A 25,292-nucleotide genomic window follows, 5' to 3' on the forward strand; every position below is an offset into this window, starting at 1 on the left:
CGGGACCTGACACACTACAGACCTAATTGCCCATTCGTGGAGTATCGTTGTGACACTCCATCCACAGGACCTCAAATCACCACCAGTCCCTAGTACTGTTCTTGAACTATTTATGTCCCAAAGTTTATCATCACTAATCCAGGTGAGTATCTCCTTGGCAGTGAGCTGAGATACACATTTAGCACAGAAACAACCTCCTGCAGCAACCAGGAGTTCAAGGCAGACAGGTAAAAAAGAGAGTTCTTTGGTAAACTTAATTTTTTATCTGCCTTTAAATTTCTCTCTAACACTCACCTATGCCAGTAAAGGAGATTTTGGTGAGGCATAAATAAAGCTTTCTGTGGAGTTAAGACTCTTGCCTGACGTCTGTAAGGACGGCAAGAAAAGCACATGCTTGGATTCACTATAGCTGCTTCTCCCCCAAGGCATGAAAGAGCCTGAAAAGCCCCTGAGGGTGCCCTCTGGTTCCCTGGTTACATGATGTCCACAAAACAGTCCTTCTAGGATCAGAGAAGAGAGCTGCTATCAGTGTCACTTGCTTTCATCCCAGCTGCATGACTTTGCATTTGCCTTTGCCTTCGCCTTCGCCATTGCCTCTCCTGCTGGAGGGACATTTCGGGGACTGCTCAGTGGGCCCCAAGGATGAAAACCCCCTGGTCTCTAGCCATGTTTCTTGGGGGCTGCCACCATAAGTTACAGACACATAACTAAATATAGTTGCCACACTGATTTCTGCTTAACATAGTGCTTGCTTGATGGAAGGTGACAACTGCTCAGTGGCAGACTTGGATACCTGAACCTTGTTCAGAAGGAAAAACAACTATATGAGGATGCTCCAAGGGAGGTTATGCATCCTGCGGCAACCCATTTTGTGGTGTGTCCTGGCAGCCCACAAGTCCCAAGCTGCTGTGGGGGTCTAAAGTGACATTATCTGCCTAGGCTGCATGTCCCTGGCCCATGACTGTCCAGTGAGAGGTGGGGGAAACTGTCTAGCACAGATGGCAGAACCGTAGCAGTCCTGGCAGACACAGACTGCCTCCTGCTGCTCTCTGCCACCATGGAGGGTTCTCTGCAAAACGCTGCGACATCCACAAGGTAGCAAATACAGCTGAATGATGCTTTGTTAGCATCTTATTTTCCTGCCCATCTCTAAGAAGGGTGAGGATGGAGAGCGAGAAGACATAAACAAAGAGCAAAAGAAGGATCCAGGAAGGCTGAAAAGCCTCCAACCATCTCTACTTAAGCTACAATGTCAGCAGAGTTGACAAGTTCATCCCTTGGATGGTTCTTGCTTATATATTTGATTTTATTTTGCATTTGCTGTCGGCAGTGGCATGGATGTGGTTCAGGTTTGTGTCTTCTTCCCTCTGCCAGCAGAGCAGGGAGAAGGGCTGTCCTGACCTCTCTATACCCTCTGGAGTCACCTTGGGTGGGGAGAGGGGTTTGCTTGTTTGTTTTCTTAATGGATAATTAACACTGCAGGCAGTAAGTGACCTGGGAGAGGAGAGAAAGTGTGCACACAGCTCAGCCTCCTAGATGGTCCCAGTGGGCAGTTTGCTGACCTTGTCAGATGGAGGGTCTTTCAAGTGACTTCTTGCCTTCTGGATGCTCAGCTTGCTGCTGGATGGTGCCCGATGGATGCCAGAGATGTGTCCCAGCATTTCCCCACCACCCTCGTTTAAAGGCCAATTAGTGGGTGACGGTTTTGTTTTGCAGCCAGCAAGTTAGCCACCCCAGTGATTTAACAACTGCAATTTTCATTTACAGTTGACTTTGAACAGCCAGTTTTATACATGCACAGTGAAATAATGGTATAATCAACCTAGGAAAATCCATTAAAAGGGTGCGGATGTTCAAAATACGGAGAGCACAATTAGGAAACCTCGTGAGTGAAGTTACTGCTAAGATCTAATTCCTTCTGACACGGCTCATCTCTACACAGATTTGAGATAGGAGCAATTTTCTCTCCAAGAGTCTCTCATTGAAAGTTTCGCCAACTTTCTAAATTTTCCTTTTCTGAAGAAAAAAAAAATCAAAACTGTGAATGGAAAATTAACAAAAAACTGTTCTGAGTTCATAGACATATTTGGAAATACCTCATGTTAATAATTTTGGAAACATAATATTTTAATAGGTTCAAAATGGCTTTAGTAATTTTGAGCTTTTTCTTTTAACCTCCAAATAGTTCATTCTTCAAAATTAGGAGCCATTTTGAAACTTGTAATATTTTCTTTCTCTCTTGAAAAAGATCAAAAGCTTTCTCACAATTTTCAAACTGTTCTTTGCAGCCATTTCTCATGTTAAGTAGTTTTTCAAGGTGGTCGTGCACAGAAAAAATGAAACAAACCGAATCAAAGCAAAACAAACCTTCTTACACAATTCTGCATTCCCTCCCACAAAAGTAATTAAAAAGACATTCTCAACCAGTTATCATAAACACTATTTAATCAGTTGTCCACAGACTGTTTGCTCCACAGGGCTGTTTGTACAGGATGGATAATATTCACTGAGTCAATAGCCAGTATTTCTTTTTATGGTCATCAGGTAGTTTTTTCAGGCTTCTCTTTTGGACCCTGTTCTTCCCTTAGATTAATATTTAAATTCATGAACTCGGCTTCTGCGTGGCTCTCGAGTCCAGAGGGCTGTGGTCCTGCCTCGCTGGGGAGATAGAGATGCCACCCAGATTTCCAATATCATAGAATGGTTTGGTTTTGAAGGGACCCTGAAAGGTCACCTAGTCCAAACCTCCTGCCATGAGCAGGGACATCTTCACCCAGATCAGGTTGCTCAGAGCCCCATCCAGCCTGGCCTTGAATGTCTCCAGAGATGGGGCATCCACCACCTCTCCAGACAACCTGTGCCAGTGCGTCACCATGCTCTTTGTAAAACATTTCTTCCTCATGTCCAGCCTGAATCTCCCCTCCTTTAGTTTAAAACCATCACCTCTTGTCCTATCGCAACAGGCCCTGCTAAATATTCTGTCCCCATCTTTCTTCCAAGTTCCTTTTAACTACTGAAAGGCCACAATAAAGTCCTAACTCTCTCAGTTTGTTCTCACAGGAGAGGTGTTCCATCCCTCTAATCATTTTTGTGGTGCAAAACTTTCAGGGGCTTATTGTTGGGTCTTTGAAATACAACCTTTGGGGCACTTCTTCAGCTTGTATAAATCAGTCCCATTGACATAAAGGGATTCCCATTCACTCTGTCTCAGGGTAGTTACTACCTGAACCTTACCCCTGCGCCTCTGTGTTGGGTGTGAGCTGGCTCCCTTTGCCTTAGCTCCTCTGGCAGAGCCCAGGGCCATGTCTTTCCTTATCCCTCCATACACTCCACAGGCAGGTACAACCCACAGGGGTGTGCAGCATCACACACCACTCACCTCATCCCACCCCACCACCAGACTCTGCTGCATCTCACCCAAATCCACCTTCTACTGGGACCTGCTGCAGCATCCCCCAGTGAGCTCCAGAGCCATGATGTTCCCTTCCCCTCTGTGATGGTGTTAACAAATATATTCAACCACTCAGGGCCACGGTGACCTCAGGGCTCTCCACTATTAACCTTTCTGCCTGCTGAATTGGCCGTTTGCTTCTTCCCTTCCCTCCCTGTCTTATCTTGGTTTTAATCCATGCCTTGGCTTTTCCTCTCATCCTGTGGTTACCAAGTTTCTTTAATAGCCTCCTATGAGGGACTTTATCAAAAGCCTTTTGAAAACTTAAATAAATTATAGGCATGGCTCTACCCCTCCCTGTTATCTTGTTAACCCTTCTGGAGGATTCCCAGGGAGGGTTAGAGAGGCAGAGCCCCTGCCTGTCTACACAGGTGCATGGCCAGCTCTGCAGAAAGACACTGGAGTTCACCCAGGTGTCCCTCCTGGCCCATGAGGCCTTATTGAGATGCTGGAACATGTTCCTGTCCCACCTCAGGACAAACAGCTACACCTGGGAACTCAAAAGCCACCCATCAATCCTCCTCACTGAAAAATACATCATGCTGCTTGGCAAATTTCAGACTATTTTATGTGATTTCCCTTTTAATTTTGATTCATATTCATAACTATAAATTGACAAGTATTATACAGTGAAGGTATTTCTAAGCAAAGGTCCTGTGTCATGCAGATATTGAAGGGGAACATTTCAACAATTTTTAAAGTGTCTTTTTAGAAATAATTTTGAAGCAGAAGGAGTCCACCTGGGGTGAATGCAAGTTTCTGGTTGAAAAGAACTTTCAGGAATCTGAAACATAATAATCTTCCCTCAGTTTTTGACGTGTTGCTGCTATTTGAGCTTCAGCTCAACACATGTCACAAGTGAAGGGAACATCCCTGATACTAGAGGAGAACAGACAGTGAGCGATGCTCCGAGGCAGTGACCACAACATACTCCCAAGCTGGGGTGCATTTGAGTGAGTCAGGTGCCCTTGTGTGGGCGGTAGTCAGGTGGCAGGTCATTGCTATGTCCAACTTGAAGCTGGCCATCCCCAGCCTTGCACCTCTTCCAGGTAGCCTCTTGGATGAGCCATGGTGAGGAATGCACCCACTCAACAAGTTGTGTCCCCACACTGTGCTTTTCCTGAAATTCAGTACCTTGTTTCAAAATGCCTCTTGCAGATTGACGACAGGTGCAGGCAGCTCCTGCAAGTCCCAGGCTCCCTTGGATATATATCCCTGTCTCTGCAGGAGGCTGCCTGCCCACTCGCTCATGTCTACAAGCCTTTTGTAGAGGTCACGCATGGGGTATTTAACACCCCAGGGAGCAGGATGCTCAGTCTCAGCCATCTCCTCTTTTTACCTCTCACTAGTTTTCAGAGCCGTGCTCCGTCCTCCTAGATTTCTTCCCTTCCTCTTGTACGTCAAGCTGCATCTAAATCAGAGCAGCTCAATTACATTTTTGCTGAGATCTCCTGGGTAATTTGAGTGAGATTGGCTCAGCAGGCAGCAATATGCTGGCTCAGGCTTTGCCAGGCTGCTCAGACATCGCATGCCACATCCACAGCCACATCAGGGCTCTGCAACTGCCCTTTGAGAGATCAGGAGAGCAAGAAATAAAAGGTGTGATCACCTGCAAGAGTGTCAGGGGCCATGAAGTCCAGAAAATTCCCATTCAACACACCAGGACCTGGCCTGATCTCTATCTTCCTTCAAACTCTCTCTCTACATCCACATTTTCCAGGAACTGTGTTGCGAAGTGAGAACACGACTACGAGCTTTTACACTGCAGTAAGTGTAGACAGCATAGATGGGCAAGACGAGAAGTCTACCTGGTGCCAGTACCTCTACGGGGAAGGTTGTTCCCCCAGACAATTGTTGCAGGGTAGGTTCTCCATCAACCACATGTTGCCATGGGCAGGGTGACACTGATATCTACAGCTGATTTAGCAACTCATTGCTGGGCACAAGGCTAATGTCTCTCTCTATTTGCATACAGCTCTGTGTATCTTGATAGTTTGCTGTTAATAACAAACAATAAAAGGAGCTCTGCCATGTGTACGTACTTTCATGTCGCAGGTAGCCTGCGTATGAATGCCTAATGCCTGCCTGATTATTATTCACTTGGTATTCAGTAGTTTGAAAAAATAAAAAGTCCTATAGTTAGAGAGTGAGATAGGACTGTTTAATTTCAGGCCATTATCTCCTGGTAATTGCTGGAAGAATTTCATTCTGTACCAGTGCAATGGAAAAAAAATCAATCTTTTCCCCCTTTATGGAAAAAAAAAAAAAAAAAAAGCCTGTTTTTCTCCAAGGGGTTTGGGGCTTTCAGGCCATGGCTTGGAGCGAAAGCCATGGCTGCTTTATCAAATTCGCATTCCATTTCCAGCATGTACCCAAGCCGCATGTAAATTATAATGAGAAAAGGGGAAAAAACAAAGAGATAGAGCTCAAGAGATGGGAAGCGATAATGAAATCAAATGAACTCAGGGCCTTTGAAGACTAACAGAGTCACAGACAGATATGTACACAGTGACAAAGACAGAGACAAGCAAGAGACACGCATGAGGAGACAGACGGAGTAGGAGGCAGATGGAGAGAGATTAAATTGGAGATTTGTACCCACAACATGTGCAAGGACACAACATGTGAGTGATCCTGGAGGGATCTCTGCTTTGTACAGACCCCTCAAACCACGTGCCTGGGGTGTGCATCTTGCAGGAGTCTCCTGGTGCCAGTTTTCCCTGTATCTCCCAGTCCTGCCACGCAGCTTCGGAACTCCCAAGGGTGTGTGATGAAACCTGGCAGCATCTTCTGTGTTGGAAAGGGAACCTGTCCCAGTGTACAACAACGCACATCCATCCTTCCCAGTGGAGCCAAGCCATGGAGCTCAGCACACTGGAAGTGTGTGCCCACTGCATGAACTGGTTTAGGGGCCAGTCACCCTGGGGGAGAGGAAGGGGGAAAGGTCCCAGTAAATTCTGCTGCTTCCCAGTCACCTGCTTGAAGGGAAAAGTGTTCAGCCCTTCACTGAGGTCAAGACTGCGCCTGGAACATGAAAAACAACCAACCCCAGAGACCTCACCTGTCTGGCTGGGAATATGGACCTGGCATTGGGGAGTGGGAGATGTTCTACGACTGGGTGTGAGATAAACCTCAACAACTTTCCCCTTCTTCTGGATGCTTAGATTTGTGTCACATCTTGTTAGTGAGAGCTCTGACGAGGATTTCAGAGAGATCCAGGAAAAGGTTTGTTGCTCTGGCTGTCACTGACCAGCTTCTCCTCTAAACCCTGTGCTGTCTGGGGTGGCCAAGTTGCAAGCAGAGGGCTGAGCCCTGGGAAGCACCATTCTTCCAAGCCCAGCTGGCCAGTGGTACATTAAGGTGCAGCTAAGACCCCACCACCACGAGCAAAATTTTGAGACCTTGCCACAGTAACTCCCACATAGTGATGGAGAGAACCCAACCCTTGCTGCATGTGAATTCTATCTGTACAACACAGGGACAGATTCTGCACCCCAGGAGAGTGAAGGCTGTCTGCCCTGGGTGCCTCGATCCAACAGGACCTGCAAGACACCATGAAGTCAGTTTTCTTGTGCATCAGGGAACATTGATTCATGGGCAACCTCCTGGATCAGTTACACCAGCAGTGTATTGCTCTCATTCCTGGAAACCTGTGAGTTATTTCTAGGTGCAAAGGGAAGCAGAAGGAAAAAAGGAGAAGTCTGAGCCTTCAAACAGTCCCACTACTTAAACCAAAATATCTCAAGAATAGCCAGGCAAATGCCAGTGCAGTGACATCCAAATCCCAGTGCTATGAGGAAGGTAATTTCCCAGCTACCTGTGAAAAGCACATGTGCTTGCCACAGTAACTTCTGAATTACCCGTGATGAACCACAACTCATCATAAATTGTTAAGCATTAATATAGTCATGGCTAATTGTTGTCATTGTGACAACGACAATGGCTAACAACTGGGGTTCTGGGAGAAGATGATACTCAAAACTCCTTCAAAAGATGCTACCTGGGATACAAGGTGGGTGGCAGAGCTCTGCTGGACGTCTGTGCTGGCCAGAAGACCTGTTCCATCTCCTCTCACAGAAGGCAGCAGCAGCATCACGTCAACATTACAGAATGGGCTGAGATGCACATCGCTGCTCAGGCTGGTGATCAGAGCCAGGCAGGGAGCAAGGCACGATGAGCTCTGCCTACCGGTGCAGGAGATCGTGATGCCAGCCACCACTTCTTGCTGTCCTCACTGGGTGCTGCCTGGCCAAGGATCTTCAGGACAGCAATGGGGGATTCCTTGGGGTGGGGGGCAGGTAAGAAACGTGCCCCTGGGGATGCTGGATGTGGTGTGTGTGTCTGGGAAGGTCAGTATGCCAGCTGCCAGGGGATGGAGAGCAGCACGTGGGCAGGAAGGTGGTCAGTCAGGCTGCATGTCCTGTCTGCTACAACGGGGAGGAGCCAGAAAAGGGACATTTGTAAGTCCCAGCAAAACCCCAACCACACCAAGGGTGATGCCCTGCTGGAACCCAGGAGTGTGTAACCTGGAGACTTCACACCTGTGCAAAACAAGTGCAAAATCTGCACTTTGCCCTCTGGCATGAATGGCTTTGGGCCAGTGGGAAATAGTGTCTGTGGCATTTTTCTGCAGTGTGCTGCCGAAATCCTAGGATGGGGCAGATTGTACCCTTCATCAGGCCTCTTGGTGCTCTGCGGACCCCGTGAGCTACAGGCTGGCACCAACAGGGTCTAAATTTGCACAAGGATAATTCGAAAATCCTTCAGAACTCGCTAAATTCTCTCTGCTCTAATGCAACCAATACAGGAAAAGCAGGATAAGGAAAAAAAAAAAAAAAAAAAAAAAGAGAAGAAGAAGCCAGAGATTGATTCTTACCTCATATCATTAAAAAATAAATTGCTGTAGCGCTATAACATAAAGTAAGAATCAATCTTATTTTTTAACACCAGAAATAACCTAATGAAATACAAGATTGATTCTGAATATGGGCTTCTTGGTGGAGCCCCTGTGAGAATTGATTACAAAATTGAATGTCTCAGAGCTGATAAGATGAATTTGGAATAAATCTTACTTTTAACTACTCCCTTTTTATGCTCATAAAAAAAAAAAAAAAAAAAAAAAAAGGAAAAAAAAAAGAAAAAGAGAAAGATTGATTCCAATCAAAACTTCTTCTAAAAAGTGAGACAGTTTCGATTTGTCAAGGCAGTTTTTCAACAGAACAGCACTGAACTTCAGAGCCAATCTCACCCCTAGTTATGCATTCCCCAGGGAGGAAAAATACGAGGCACAATATTTCTGATTTACAGCTCAAAATGAGACAGTAATGATCATAATAATCAGGACAAGAAGAAGGAGAGAGCCTCAAGTGGATGGCAGCTCTCTCAGCTGATGATGCCAAGGGAGGCAGCGGTTTGGAAAGCAAAGTTGGAGGAGCGGCTCCCCCTCCGCCGTGCTGCAGGGGACCTGCTGAGGACACCTCTCGCTTTGCAGACTCTGGGGTCTCACATAGGTCTAGTTATACTGCAAAAAAAGTCCACCCGGGATTCTCACCAGCTTCCCAGGGCTGTGACTCCAGCCCAGCCAGCCTCTCCTGCCTGGCCCACCGTGCCAGCATCCCCTCAGAGCCTCCTGCCCTAGTGGGTAGGGAACAGCTTTGAGTTTCCATCCTCAGCTCGGTTATAGCCAGTTTAATCCCATCACACCACACTGTGCCCCAGGAAATGCTTGAATTCCCTATGGCTGACCTGCCAGCTCCTGAGGACGGAGGCTGCACAGTCCCACCAAGCTCAGAGCATTGGGCTCTTCAGGCTTTGCTTCCAGGTTGGCTGTGATAATTTCCATACCCTCATTTCTAATTACACTTCATGCCTTTGCTCCCATGAGCAGCAGCACTGGTCTTATCAACAAATGAGGCAAAGTGCTCATTCAGTCTTGGGGCCCTCTCTGTACTTTCTTTAATCTCTCCCTCTCCATTGCTGCTTTGCAGGAGGCAGTTCCAGGGCTCTTTTTGGTTGGGTAGTTTCTTCTCATCTTCAGCTTATATTTATTCATGGCCCATTTATGAATGTTTGTTCTAGTGCCAATATTTTATTTCAGCTTCAATCACTCTCCCTTCCACCTGGGCATCTCTGCAACGCAGTGGTTTTCTTCCATTGAGTGTTTCTGCACCAGAGAGATCTTGTAAGGGATCTTTTTTCCCTCACTTTCTGGAAGAAACGTTATTCTAATACTCAGCTTGTGTCTGGTTTTGAGCTGATGAATAGAATTTAAAGACTATCCATCTTTTTCTCTTTTTCTTATTCTCTGTCTCCTTCCAATCCCTCAAAAAGGAACATCATCCAAAGGACCTACTGCCCCGATAAGAATTATTTTTTTTTCAAAAAAATCGCATTTTAGGTGCACAGAGACTGCTCACACAAGCAGTCTGTGCCTGTCTCTCCCACAATTGCACAGCCAGGACCACTTGGACACAGCCTCGTCCCTGCAACATGTGAATCTCAGACAACTCCCTCTCTCCTTCGCCTGCATCTCACACATTCCCAGTGAATGACTGTGACATGTCCCTCCTCCAGGACCCACATACCAGACCCATCTGGGTGGGGGATCTATGGTGAGTCGTGTTGCCTCTGACATATGGGGTCCTGGAGAGACAGAGGTCCTGGTGCTGGAGCTGGGGATGTACCACGTAGCAGGGCCGGGTGTTCAAAGGCTCCTGTGAGCAGACACACAGCCCCAGCTGTGCTGAGCATGGGGACCCCTTCCCTGTCACACGTCCTAGCGTGACAGATGTGTTCCTGACGTCCTCAAGCGCTGTGACGCACGAGGAAGATGAGGGAGCTGCAGGCGCCCACTTGATGCTCACCCCAAACTCAGGAGAGCTTTTGCAGTGCTAGCATGGTCCATGCAGTCCCTCGAGCCATGGTGCAAGTGGAAAGGGGGGTTTCACCCTCCCTTTCCCCTCCTTGGCAACCTAGCTGTGATTTCAAAGGGTCTCCAGGCTGAACTGGGCAGTGAGGACCCTCCTGGTTCCTGCAGCCAGTTGGTCTGTATGAAGAGCAATTTCATTCTCCTAACCCAGCAAAATCTGGTCTGCATTAAAAATAACAAAAACCCTGCCAAACCCACTGTGTTTAAATAATGTTAAATATCTGACTGAAAGCATCGAAGCAAATTCCAAGCTCTAATGAAGAAGGATTGTCTGGCATGGTAATAATAATAAACTCAGTGCACATATGTATGTATGCATGTATATATAGAAAGAGAATTTCATCTGAGGAGCTGCGAGCCCTGTAATTAGCTAGGTCATATGGCCACACCAGGAAGCGCAGCAGGTAAGTGCTCTTGACCTGCCGTTTTGAGCTCGGTAAAGGCAGGCACAGAGAAAACACGTGGCCCACAGGAAAAGGGGAAAAGCAGGTTGCCTTCCACTCCATCCTTGCCCCATCTGCAGCCCTGGGGTGGTTACTGGGCAAGGGCTCTGGTTTTCAGTGCCAGCTTTGTAGTGGAGCCAAGGAGACCTCCGGTAGCAAGACACTCCAAGGTGTGGTAGAGACATGATGTCCTGAGTCAAGAGGCTGTTTGCAGTTGTGAGACATAGGTGAGGTACTGAGATTCGCTGGTGTGGGTTAGAGGCCTTGATGTCAACCAGAAACGAAAGGTGTATGTGAAGACATCGTGTCCATTAACCTCAGGAGAGGGCAGACAATGAGACGGCAGGAGACCATGTGGATGGCCAACTCCACACAGGTCCCTAGGGCTGAGCATCCCAGCTCCCAGCCTTTGCAGTGAGGAGCCGTCCTTGTCCCATAGGGCATGTGTGAGATTGTCCTTCCAAGCTACAGGTTTGTTTGGCAACTTTTTCACTGACTCATGTGATAATGTTCCCAGCCCTCCTCAGGGAACTCTGTTCAGCAGTTTCTGTCATACTCCTACACTTCATTATGCTTGACAGATCCTCCTCTGCCTTCCTGTTCATGTCCTTCAGATACCTATGTGCTGATGAGAGAGGAAGGAAGGAAGAAAAGAGCATCTTCTAGTTCATACCTGTGCAGGTAGTTGCATGGTGAGAGCTGGAAGAGTGGTGCTGATGAACCACAAGCCATAGGATCATGCAAAGCTTATCAAGCACCCAGACAGCAGGACGAAGGGTGTGGGATGGGCACTGAAGTATCCAGGGATGCTGGCTGGTGGGGGAACCCCTCACTGTGAGGCACTCATGTTCAGAGCAGTTCCTGAAGGTCAGCTGCAAGAAGTCAGACCCCAGTTTGTCCCACGTTGCACCTAGAGGTCTTCACAGCAGAGCCTGCCCTGGACCCACCGCCAGGTAGCCGGTCAGCTTGTGGTCATGTATGTCTTGGCCTCCCTGCGACAGTCCTTCCTCACTTCTCTGAGCTGAGCTCACTTCACAGCCTCTGATCATACGAGGACTTCTCCCAAGTGCAAATCTGGACAGACAACTAAGCAAGCAGAGAGGTATGTACTTGCAGTCACCTCAGTCTGCTCCCAAGGCCCCCATGGCCCTGTTAATCACCTGGGCTTGCCTACGCTGTGCAATTTGCATGGTAATTATATTTAACAAGAACAGCAATAAAGGAAATAGAAAGTGTAATGTTGTTATCAAGGCATAATTATTCCTGAACAATTCGGTGATTACAGTTTGCTATGGTTAGAACTAATTGTCACCAGCCCTCTTCGGTGTGACACACTCTCTCTCCCTCCTGAAGCATCAGCCCCATGATGTCTGCAGCCTCCAGCTCCTGGACCTATCCAGCCACAAAGAGGGTTTAGACACCCAGATAAGATGTCTGAGGGCACCTTGACTTGTACCTCCCTGAGCAGGTCTGTAGAAACAAGCAGGGTGAGCACATCCTCCTAGCCTCTTTCCTTCTCTTCAGGGTCCCTGCCATAGGAATGGAGAGCTCAGGGCTGATGAGAGAGGTTGGACATGTGTTGGACATGCTTGGGCAGAGCAGCAGGGGAGCCTGGGGAGAGGACGTGTCGCCTGAGAACATCCCTACAGGAGGGGTGCAGCTGGGCACTGAGTCATCTCAGCCTGGCAGTGGGAGGACAGAAGACAGCATCTTTCAGCATCTCCCGGGGAACCCCAGATGCCAAATCATCAGCTCACCACCTGGGAAAGTTACGTTATGCTTCCTGCTGTGCAAGGCTCGGCTGGCTGGAATGTGAGGTACCTGCCTGGTTCTCTTTCTCAAGGCTTGGAGCGCATGTTGACATTTCAGCCACTGGCAGTGGTCTGCCTTGTCCTACAGCCCACTTGCACCAGACAGCCTGGATGTCACCCCTGCACATGCATTTCACTCACAGCTGGCTCCAGGAAGAGGGTGTGAGGGAGGACAGAGCTGTGGTGCAGAGCGAAAGATCTGTATTTCTAGTGCAAGAAAAAGGCAGGGACCCACCTGGATAAAAGGCAGCCCTCTATGTAGCCCAATGCGCAGGCTTCCTGCATGGTAGACCCCTTCCCTAGACCCTGGGAAACCAGGAAAACGCTGTCCCTGTCCTCCTCCAAGCTCAGGGAGAGGCCAGCAAGCCGCTTGTCCTAGGGGATACGGGTAGACAAAGCCTGATGCTGAGACTCCCTCTGGGCTGCAGCCTCTCTGACTGCTGGCTCTCCCTGCTGCCAGAGCGCTGACTGTGCCATGGCCAAAGTGACAGTGAGATGAAAGAGCAGAAAGGCCAATGCTCCGTCGCTATTTTGCTGCTGTGCAGCACCATTCCCACCCCAACCACTGCCTGCAGGGACAGCAGCAGGTGAGCTGCTTGTGCTTCTTCTAGTGAAACCAGTGTGCCAGGTCTCAGCCAAGGAGCTGTTGTAGTGTGGGTGCAAACACCAAGTGCCTGCTTGCTCTAAACCAGACATGCTACTGGGAGGGAGGTGGGAGGCTGTACAACTGCAGCTGGATCCTCACAAGCTGAGGAAGAACTCGACTCTTTCTTAGAGATTCCCAGGACAGTGTCTGCATGTTCCCGTTGGTTTCTGGGAACATGTGGAGGGCAGCCTATTTTTCTCCAGCTCAGGGCATTAAATCCTGTTGTGTTAGCTCATTGCTGTGTTCTGTGTTAGCTCATTGCTTACACTCCCAAGAGAGATGAGGAAGGCCCCTGGAGCTGGGGGTTTAACATCTCCTATGAATACGCAGAGACCTCGTGTTCAGGGCTCTGAGTCCAGCTCATCTTCTCAGCTCAAAACACTTGTAGCTTCTTTGAGGAAGTTGCAGAAGTGCCTCAGTCCTCTGAAAACTACAAAGGAGAAGAAAAAAAGCAACTAGTCTGTGATGTATAGCTGCTTTGCTCCCCAAATCATCTCTGAAAACATCAGGCAAGGAATTCACTGGAGGCAGCATGCTTTGTAAATCACACAGCACAATAGTGTTCAACTGTTTGGTGCTGGCTAAACTGGATCATTCAAGAAGCAGGTAATGAAGGAAGGATATGGCTAGGGCTAGGGCTAGGGCTAGGGCTAGGGCTAGGGCTAGGGCTAGGGCTAGGGCTAGGGCTAGGGATAGGGATAGGGATAGGGACAGGGATAGGGATAGGGATAGGGACACAGAAGAGGTTGCTAGGTGCTATCTAGAAAGCACAAGAGTGAGGTGAAAGTGCTTCCAGGGAGAAGGTGTGGGAGGAGGTGATCTCAGGAGAGTCTGAGGTCCTATGAACAGACCTAAGCTGGCAAAACCTCTGGATGGAAAAGTCATATAGGAAACAGGCAGGTAGTATTGCCTCTCCTTCTCTCTCACTCACTCAAAATGCGGCTTCCAAAAACAGCTGAGTGCCAGTCTACAGCCGACGATCAGCGCTCCATGGCAGATCCAAAGCAGACAGGCTCTGGTGGGAACAGATCCAGTTGCAGCACTGAATCCACACCTGCACAGGACCCCACAGCAGACTTACACCCTCTGCCTGTGCTGGGACCCTCCAGACCCCATTTAGGACACCCTCCAGACCGCATTTAGAAGGCCCTGCATAAGGGAAGATCCTGCAGGGTCCTGTGCATTAGCAATGGTCTGGATCCTGCTCATGCAGCCTGAAGGGATCAGGCATTGGAGGGATCATGGTGCTGGAGCTCAGAATTGCCAGATATTCCAATCCAGTCCCCCGAAATATGGCTCTCCTATGCAGCAGTGCACCCAGAAACAATCAGTGCTTGGTGGACTTCAACTCAGCCTCAACTCTACGAAGTATCAACACTACCATGGCTCCAGCCAGCTGCTTCAGTAGAGGCGACGCAGCCTTAAAAAGATCGGGGGGGCCATGCTGGGTAGGACCAAACACCCATTTCACCAGTATCACAGAAATCCTGTAAGATCAAAGCAAGTGTGTCATAATAAATCCATCCAGTGCACTCCCCACCCTACTTAGCCAGGAGCCACCTTGAGCTGCAGGTTGTTTCTGTGTATTTAGTTACAGCCCCAAAAAGCTTCTCCTTCTTTGAATTTCTCTAGTCTCTACTTAAACCCATGCTAACTTTTAGGATCCACATCATCATGCAGAAACCAGTTCCACAGATATGTCACACTTCACACCTTAATACCTGCTAGCAAACGCTTGTGTCCTCTGCTTCTCAAATTGCTTCCTGCCATCTTCCTGTACTTCTTCCACATACTCTTCAGTCACCTCTTTTCTGACCCCTAAGCAAGCAAAGTAACTCATGCATTTACCATGAGGGGACCATTCCACACCTTTTATCAGCCTTCATGAGTCTGCAACATCCCCTTGAGACGAAGGATTGGCTCCACATGCGATACTGAAAAGACGAATGAACAATGGGTTTCCACAGCGACTGCTCTTGAACTTGGAACTGAGCTCAGCTCAGGCTCAGGAAGAGACCGGAGAGTGACCAGCAGGAAATGGAACTGGGGGTAGTTTCCAGTCAAAAACAAGACTTACTTCCATGGTGGGGCTCCTTGGAGACAGAAAAGCTTGGTGGGGGAACTATCTTGGCATTGCAATATCTCTGTAACCTCTCCCTCTCTCCTCTGCTGGAGCACAGGAGATCCTGTATCACCCCTATCTGATAGGGATGCTGGGTTAACCTACCTGCTCCAACCCTGTCCTCTCTCAGTGGTTTGGTTTGGACTGGGGAAATTCAGGAACTGTTCAGATATGAAGGCACGACTCAGGAGCCACCCCCCCATCAATGCCCCTCTAACCCTCCTGCTGAAGCAGAGCCACTTCGTTAATCATCTCTGTGGATTAGCACCAGTTTATGAGCTCCACAATGAAGCGTTTGGAATCATAAATTTCGTTTGCACCGCTTAGCCCAGGAGCATCGTTGGAGATTGGTAGACAGATGTAAAAGGAAACCTTTATAGAGAGTGAGGGGGATAACGAAGAGATTATCAGAACCAAGCCAGAAAATTAATAGACCACATCAAAATTAATTAATAGACTAAATTCAATTAATAGACTAAATCCTCTTTGAAAATGCGGTCACCTCAATCACTTATCATCTTTGCATACTGCTGCAAAGACAGTTAGGCTTCTTCAACAACCTGAGTTAAGAAAGTCCAGGCTGGAGTGGTGAGGGGCAAAGATGAGGATTTTAAGGGTTGAAGATACCCCTGAAAGGGGGAAGAAAGACTGGGGAGCCTAGGGTGAACCTGGCAGCAGATATGGGGAATTCTGAAGCAGTTTAGAAGATGATACCTTCTCTCTTCAGTGAAAACTATGACGCTAGAAACACAGTGAGTATTAAGAGCAGTTGTCGTCCTGCCGTTTGGCCTGTATCTGGATTAGATTTGTGTTAAGGATGGAGTATGAGTCTGGCCAAGTATTACTTTCCACAAATATTTGGCTTTTTAAAAAAGCCCAAATGTGGAGTTTATCACATTCAGACCCAAATAGATCTCAGTGGATGTGAAGAGCAATAAAAAGTAACAAGAGAGCCAAATGAAGGGGCACTGGGGGTGGGCACTGCTGGTCATGAAGAGGGAAGCACAAGGTGTGACTGGGGACTGGGGAGGTTGGGAAGGAGGGGACAGCCAGGACCAGCCCTGCCATTGTCCTGGGGGTGGCACCAGCTTGCTTCAAGTCCCCACTTTGTCCATGGCAGTCCTGCCAAGCTACACAGAGAGACCTGGAGTCGCTCTCGTTCCTCCTGGACCAGGCATTGACCATGTATTTTGGAGATGGAGCAAGAGAGAAACACTACCCTGGAAAAAAATACAATGTTGTCTCACCAGCAATAAGGGAAGTCCATAACCACCAGCTCAGGTGGAGACAGCTGGGCTGGAGACTTCTCTGTTTGGACACATGAATCCTATCCTCTCATCATCAGAGGAAAAGTGATCCAAACTGGCCTCGTAAGTGAAATCGCAGATGGAGGAAGACTTGAAGACAGCATTTACTCAAAAGAGGGCTGGCACAGCAAGTACCAGTCAAACTCACTGCTTCCTCTGAAGGAGGGAACTTTGACCTCTTAAATGATTAGTTGCTGCAAATGAGATTGTGATTTTGAGAGTTTGCAGGTGTTTCCAGCTACCTGATGAAGTGAAGGCTACCCTCTTTTCAGTAGCTGACGTGTCATTTTAGGATTCAAGGATCTCAAAGCTGCTCTTAAATTGGGTGGGAGAAGTCTTTTTCCAAAGTATAATAACAGGCCCCCTCATGTCATCCAGTGTGTGACAACAAAATGACTGCAGGCAGTACGGTGTGAGGCCATGGCTGCATCTTCCTGCACCCCATTCATGAAGCAGCCCGTGAGCATCAAGGTTTCCATGCCTGCATCCCTCTTCTTGATCTACCTGTTGCAGTACACCCTCAAGGCAACCAGCCCCAGGGCAGGTGACCTTATTTACAGGACCGTGTCAAGTGAGGCTTTTAGACAGTTTACTGGACAAAAAATGCAGTTTTGAGACAAGAGAAATTATTCATTAATTCATGTTGAGGGTGGCAAATAGTTTAATCGGGGGTGAAGGGAAAGCCAGAAAAACCTCAAACAACTGAAATGAAAGTCACATTTCCAAAGCTCAAATTTCTATTTCACAGTGACACTTTAAAACCCATTTGCCCAAATGTATTCAACAACAGGAAAAAAAAAAAAAAGCCCACAATGAGGAAATAGAAAGTAGTACTTCTTTTAATGTAAAATGAATTAATGAGTAATTAATCATAAAAAGCAGGCCTCTGTTCCCTTGGCTGTGCTCAGAGAAAGATAGTCACTATCTCTGATTTACTCATGACTTGCCAGCATCACATAAGACAGGAGGCTGTAGATGAACATGGCTTTAATTCCCCATCCTTGCTTGTGTATCCAGCACTGCAGGTTGTCTTTCCTTCCGCAAAACAGGAGGTGTGTGTGGGTAAATGGTGGGTCAGACCTGTGACCCCTGGACTAGTGACAGGCTGTCAATGGAGAGCAAAGCACCCGAGGAGCAAAGGCAATGCTCAGAAAAGCAAAATAAAAAGGTGGTTTTGCCCTGCTAGAAGACCCTGGCACATGTGTATGTCCCTGAACTTCACCTGTGCTTCCAAACAACTGCTTGTTGAGATGTCACTGTCCCAGACAGCTCACACAGGTCCTAGGAGGTTACATTTTCGATGCACACCACTGAAAATCGTCCCCAGAGCCCAGCTCCTCACCTTCCCCCAGGATGGGTTTCTGCTGTGCTGCAGAACACCTGGTTTTCCTGCAGGAATTCGCTCCAGCTCCCTGGTTGGGACCCCCGTTCTTCTCCTCCATCAGACCATCTCAACGCCCCCAGCAGCTACTGCCGGGAGGAAATTCAGAGTTTGCTCCTGGGGAGAGTCCAGTGTTTCAAAACAGTCCTCATTCCAAAATGGAACAAAACAAAGGCAGAGTTTTCCCTGTGAACTGGAACTTAATCATTTCGAGTCACTCAACTCGGCACAGTTGGATAAAATCAAAACGTTTTGTCCTGATTTTAATTACCCATTACTATTGAATTATTTTATATACATTACAGTGTGTTATGCACAAGCATTTTGATGTTTTGACCACTTCCTCCCTTTTTCTTTCTGTGAGAATGAAGTTTCCTCACAATCCATGCATTTTCACAAGCTGTTTTGCTTTCAACAGTTTGGCATTTTCAACAGAAAGAAGAAAAAAATCTGTCTGAAAACCAGCTGCACTTGCAAATGTTGTGGGAGGAGCTTCATTCATTCAAAACGCGGTTTCCACTGGATCACTTTTCTTGGTTTTAGCTATTATGAGGTTGAAAATCCAGCCTTGCTTTGAAGCAATACCGTGGGGCTCCACATTAATTGCTTCCCCGTGATTTCAGATCAATTATAAAACCCCGCAAAGGAATTGTGTTTCTCTTCCAAGCCTCCCCTGCTGGTGGCTTGCCCATGGGTCATGACCAGAGATGATTTTCCTCCCCAGGTAACATTACAAATGCCAGGAGACAGAGCATCCTTCCTGATTTCCAGAGCATGAGTTTTGGGGGTGGTGGGATGGGTTTGGATGATGCAGCCCAAGGTGCTGCCCTCCCTGCATCTCCTGAATTTCGTCACACAGCCCCCAGCTTGGCCCCCTCTGCCCATTCTGATTAAAGGAGGTGACATCGCAGGTGCTGCATTTAAAACAAACAAAAAAAAAGCATATCCCTTAGGATTTATCCTTGCAATTGTCTCCCTTACACTTCCTCAAGGGAAGATGCTCTTGTTGCTTCCCTCCCTTCACACGGCATTGACTGCGGAGGTTGAGATCCCTTACAACTCCACAAGATGTTTTTCATCTCAATACTATTTGTAGGGGTGGAGAGGATACAATATGCCTTTATGGCAACCAAGAAAATGGTATTATTTCCCAGGGAAAATTTTGTTTTGTTTAAAAATTTACATTGGAGGAGAACTAAATATAAAAATGCCTTATTTTTTAAATGGAACAAATAGATATTTTTACCAAAGAGTGTTCCGTGAAGGTCTGTCCCTTGTTTCTTTCTGTTTCATATTGAGTAAAATAAAATAAAATAAAATAAAATAAAATAAAATAAAATAAAATAAAATAAAATAAAATAAAATAAAATAAAATAAAATAAAATAAAATACATGATCTGGGAAAAGGGGGAAACGCCCACCAAAAAAAAAAAAAAAAAGAAGAGACATGTTTCAACCAGCTGAGTTGTAAAAACCTCCTTCTAGCCAATAAAGTCAGCAGGTCTGTTGGGGGGCGGGCAGCAGAGGCGGTGGGAGAAGGTGGCTGGGTGTCCAGGGGCTTTCCAGGCTGGGCGGGAGATGGTTTTCGATGTGCAGTAGTTGCCTTCACCTCCGCACCAGCAATACTTGATGTATGGTTACGGCAGTGTTTGCTGTATTACTAATTTAGCACCTCATTCCCTTTGAGCACTGAACAAATTACTCTCATTGTTTATACATCGGTGTCACTCTTCATCTGCTAAAAGAACTTTATAGGTGGCAATTAATCCGCAGAAACTCTTTGTGAAGCTGATAGGCACCCACACAGCCCTGCTCGGGGAAACTGAGGCACGGGATGGGTAAGGTGGGATGCCGAGGCTGCAGCAACAGCACACCCTTCCACAACGGGCATCCCAAATTAGTGGCTCAATTTGAGGGTGACACGGTGCACCCACGAGGCTGACTGACCTTTGGGTGGTGGGACGGGGCTGGGGGAGGCAGGGACCGCGCTGTCGTGCGGCTCCGATTTCCGCAGCGACCACAGGGAATGGATTAAGCTTCCAGCTGGAGGGAATCGGCAGCGGGAGCTGGCAAAACCTTCAGAAACAAAGATCCTCTTTCTATGCAAAATGTCCCTTAGAAATAAAACTCAGGGGGGAAAGAGCAAAAGGCAGGAGGTGACGTCAGCGGCTTCGTCTCGGGTTTTTTTGATTTCTTTGGGTTTTTTTTCTCCCCCGTGTTTCCCGCGAGGCGTGAGCGGGTGGCTTAGGCAGATGTTTGCTGATCAGATATGCTGATGATCGAGCCCAGGGGGAGCGAAACTTGAAGCGATACAGTTTAACCCAAATGAAATAATAACACTTTCCAATTTCTTCCCCAGCTTTGGTTTCTAAAACAGCTAAAGGAATGTGGGAGATAATGATTAGAAACATCAAGAGGGTGAGCAACGGCTTTGGAGGCTTGTTCTGAAGAAAGCGGGGTTAGGCAGAGAATTTTTCGACCCATTAAAAATTAATTGACAGGAAACTCTCTGGTGGGGTTAATGAATAACAAGACTTTGAGATCCTCCAAACAAGGATAACGTTACTCAGACGCCCAGGACCTGGAGAGTCCAAAGAGGAAGCAACTCTTGCCTTCTGCCAAAAAGCTTCTGAAAAGGGGGTGAGATGAAAAGGGCCCTGCTTACACCAGTGCTAGCACCACCAACCCCCAGCAGGAGCGGCCCTGTGAAGCTTATTACCAGGCAGTGATGAGGAGGATAGTGTCTTCAGGAGTGGATCCAGGGGGCTTTGCACCCTCAGACACCTCACCTATGGCTCTGGGTGACACAGGAAAGGATGCTGCAAGGCCTCTGGAAGGGGACACTCTGTGGTTTGAGTCACACCCCAGGCAGTGAGCTGCAGTGATTTTTCTGACCACTTTTTGGGTGAGAGAGAATATGATAACAAGCGCTGCAACCCCTCTGTCTCCCAGGACATGGAGCAGTCCCCAAGCCTCAGTGATTGTGAGGGGAGAGATGAAACATCACAGCGTGGAGGTCTCAAAGGCAACGCATGGCCACATGAAGCCAAGATCCCTGCTCACAGGATAGGTCCGAGCCTAACGCTGGTGAGGGAACAGAAAGGCAAGTGATTTTCAGTTCTGTATCCAAAATCCGAGGTTGCATTGGAGCCTCCAGACACCTAGGCTGCGTGCAAGGAGGGTGTTACACACACCTGTGCAAGCATGTCTCTGCATTCATATATGAATGTGCATGCATATGCACAGAGGGCAGTGTAGGGACAGAGGGGTACCCACTAATCCATTGCCAGGCAACAGGTGGGGCAGGGAGAGGCTATGGGGCCAGGGGGAAGGGGTGACACTTAAGCTAGTGGCAGGGGAAACGTGAGACGGGCTTGATCTGGAAATAACACAGCTCCTGCCAAATTTACAGCCCTCCTGGGGAGGGCTGTAAGAGCAGGGGAAGGAAAGCTAGCAGCAGGCCTGGGGAATATCGCCAGGGCCTGGCTTTTTGAAGACATGTGCTCCTGTGTTACAAGTGTCAAGAGGGCACTGCATAAGCCTCTTTAATGAGCCCGAGGGGCATGGGCTAGGGGGGCCACCCCACCTCTCTGGGAAGCACTGGAGGGAAATGCAGAGCCTGGGCAGACAAGGCCAAGGTGCACAGCAAGGGGCTCAGTGGGCCTCCCATCCCTCCTGGCTACCCCGCAAGAGTGAGAACAGCTGCCATCCAGCCTTGTTTTTCCCCAAAAATGGAGCTGAATGGCCCTTGCCTGGAGCTGAGGATGTGGCAGGCAGGTGTCAATCCTACAACAAGTCATCAGGCTCACTGACACCCAGGCCAGTGTCCCAGCCAGCCGTCCTCCCTGCCTTCAGCTACTGCATTCTGCAAGGGCCGTACCTTGGGACCTGACATCTCCAGCAACTGGTTTCATGATTTGGCTGCAAGATAGAGTAGGAGGAAAAGCAGGACTGAGAAAGGAGCAGTGAACTTGTCATTCAGCCACAATTACCTGCTGTAATGGCTGAGGGGAGGTAGGAAAATGATGTACCAAGGAAATTGTTTTGTGTAAAAATGATATGTTTCTTGCTCCTCACTTGCAGGCGCAAAACTCTGAATTTCAACCCCTTCCCAGGCTCCATCTTGCAGGAGACACAGCAGCACCCATGGCTTGGGCCATTGCAGTATCTACCCATTCAGAGTATGTCTCCATGAAAAGGCCGTAAACGCTCTCCTGACTAACTCCTCGTGCCTGTGTGTTTTCAACTCCTTGCTCGCAAACTGCTCTCCGGTTGGAGGCAGAGTTGGTTCTTCAAGTCCCCCAAAGCCACAACTGCATACCCTGGGCTGCAGCCACATGGGAGCTGCAGGACCCCCATGCCAGGGCTGGGAGAGCACCCCATAGCCACCGTCCTCCCACCTCTGGCCACAAGACCTGCAAAGAGACAGCAAGCTGGGAAACTGCACTGCTCTCCATCCTCTCAGAACGGCATGCAAGCAAGCTCCATCTGCTCTGAACCACACTGCGTGATGCTCCCTTCTGCTGCAAGGAAACTCATTAAGCAGCAGCAGCGTGGGGCTAACGATCTGCAGATGAACACTTCCACCTCTGTCCGCCAGAAGGCTGCGAGCCTGGGAAGTCAGGACAGCGGCACACTGCCTTTCCTGAAGAGGGTGTTGTGAGGATTAATTAGGAAATACTCGCGATGTGCTTTGGAGCTGGAACGTGCTAAATGTTATTAATCAGTGTCATAATTTACACAGGAAAATTGCAGAAAATATAAGCGGGTGGTGAGTGGAAGGAAGAAATAAATCACCCCGTGGATTTGATGGGGACGGGGAGCACAGGAGGTTGGTAGAGGTCATCCTGACCCCACAACACTTACTGCTGACATTGACTGGGAGAACGAGGGGTCCATGCTTTTTTGTATGCCAGGGTAAGTGGGCACACATCAATCCACCCTGCAGAGTCACCTTGGGGACCCACTGAACATGCTGTGCTGGTTGTCCCATACCCAGAGGTGATGGTCTCCATTCCCTCTAGGCTCCCTTTGCTCTGGGGAGAGATCACAAAGCTGCTCAGCATCCTCTCTCCATCACAACACGGGGCTGCTCCAAGACAGCACCTCCCAGTACAGCCCCATCCACCCACAGCATTCCCCACCGTAGCAGGGCTGACCAGACAGACCAGATATCTTTGGTCTCTCCACAGACGTCAAAACCAGTGACTGAAAAAGGGACTGCAAAGTGTCATGTCCTCTCCTCTGGACAGAAATCACTTGCTTCGAGAGGGTCTGCTCTGTCCCATCAGACCGGAGCTGGAGCAAAAGGAGACCTCTGCTCCCATCTACGGGGAACTAGGAGAAGTACGGCTGAGAGGGAGACCCTCCGCTGCCCCCACAGCCATTCAGGGTCACCAGGAGCATGTTCCATGTCCCACGTCCCAGGAGAACAGTGCCAGCTGTGCAGGGCTGAATCATAGCTCCTTTTTTGCCCAGCACCACAGTGTAACACCTGCATGAAGCCATCAGGCGAGGATTGAGATAGGAGTCTGACTGGCCCAAATGGGCAGCAGTTTTAGAGAGTCAGAGGGGCAAAAACAGTCAGCAAGAGCATTTCAGGAGCAGAGCAGAAGGACTGAGCAGAAGCAGACAGCACCTGGCTCCCACACCTGGCCACATCTGGGCAAAGGTTTCCCTCTACAGCAGTCTGGAGAGATACAAAGGACCTTGTAAAATCATGCACCACGTCATAGCCACACATATGAGCCCTGCAAACACTCCTGCACACAAGCATACACCACCACATCAGCCGCTTTTCACAGTCCTTTATGGAGAAGCAAAGTCAAAACTTCACACAAAGGAAACTTATCCTTCCATTTTTCTGCCTAGGGTATGTGTGGAAGAGGATTGCAAACTCCTCAGTTACATCAAGTAAGTCACAATTATTTAAAGGCTGTCAAAATCTGTGATTTTTTTTCTAAAAACAGCCACTGTGAGGCTGATCCCCAGCAGCCCGTGGTGGCAGGACAGCTGTTGGGGGCAGTTTGCCTGGCCCTGCTCCCTGCCTGGTGTTTGGACACAGCCAATTCATCTCTGCACTAATTTGTGTGCATAAGACTGTGACTGGCTCTCCCCGAATGTCTGCACAGGTAAAACCCAAGGGCTGGATATTTGCAGAAAGCAAACACAGTAGAGGGCATAGCCCAGACCAAGCAAATTCATTCTTCTAGGCAAGCAAATATTCAGGGGACTTTTTTTTTTTTCACCTGTGTTTGCTCATTTCTATTTCAATGATTTAGATCACATGGGAGGTCAGACTAGCTCCGCAGAAGATTTCCTTCTAGCCTGGGAAGGCTGCGTTTTCCTTCCTTATCTCTTCTCTTCTCTTCTCTTCTTCTCTTCTCTTCTCTTCTCTTCTCTTCTCTTCTCTTCTCTTCTCTTCTCTTCTCTTCTCTTCTCTTCTCTTCTCTTCTCTTCTCTTCTCTTCTCTTCTCTTCTCTTCTCTTCTCTTCTCTTCTCTCTCCTCTCCTCTCCTCTCCTCTCCTCTCCTCTCCTCTCCTCTCCTCTCCTCTCCTCTCCTCTCCTCTCCTCTCCTCTCCTCTCCTCTCCTCTCCTCTCCTCTCCTCTCCTCTCCTCTCCTCTCCTCTCCCCTTTCCTCCCTGTTTTTTTAGATTCTTTCTCTTCCTTGCCCTCTCTTCTCCTGTCAGTTCCAAGGTTTACAGGATGAGTTCCCCAGGGCCAGCTGGCACCTCAGCTCTGCCCCTTGCCCTTCTCCCTGCCTGCCCACATCTGTAGCTGCTTGCTCACCCCACCTGCCCCCGGGGCCTCACACGAAGCCATCTGAATTGGGAGTTAATTTGAATTTGAGCTGACAAACTCCAGGCATACCCCATCTGTGCAGGCAGGAAATGGCCAATGTGTTAACCTTCCAGCAGGGAGGGCAGGGCAGAGGGGAAATGCTTTTAACTTTCCCTCCATTTAGTTCAGCTCTTAAAAAAAAAAAAAAATAAAAAAATAGGGTCAAATAAAATAACGCCCTAGGCTGACCTAGAGCTGAGGTGAAAATTCCCCACCAGCATCCAGAGGTGTTTGGGAAAGGGAGAAAAACCCTGTCTTGCTGCTGGGGATCAGGGGCTGAAGGTAAAGCTGCCAGGAGGGGAGCCCAGGCTCAGCAGAACCTGCACCACCGTGAATGCCATGGGGTCATTTCATGGAATCACA

Source organism: Streptopelia decaocto, assembly GCF_964273445.1.
Source record: "Streptopelia decaocto genome assembly, chromosome: Z".
NCBI lineage: Eukaryota > Metazoa > Chordata > Aves > Columbiformes > Columbidae > Streptopelia > Streptopelia decaocto.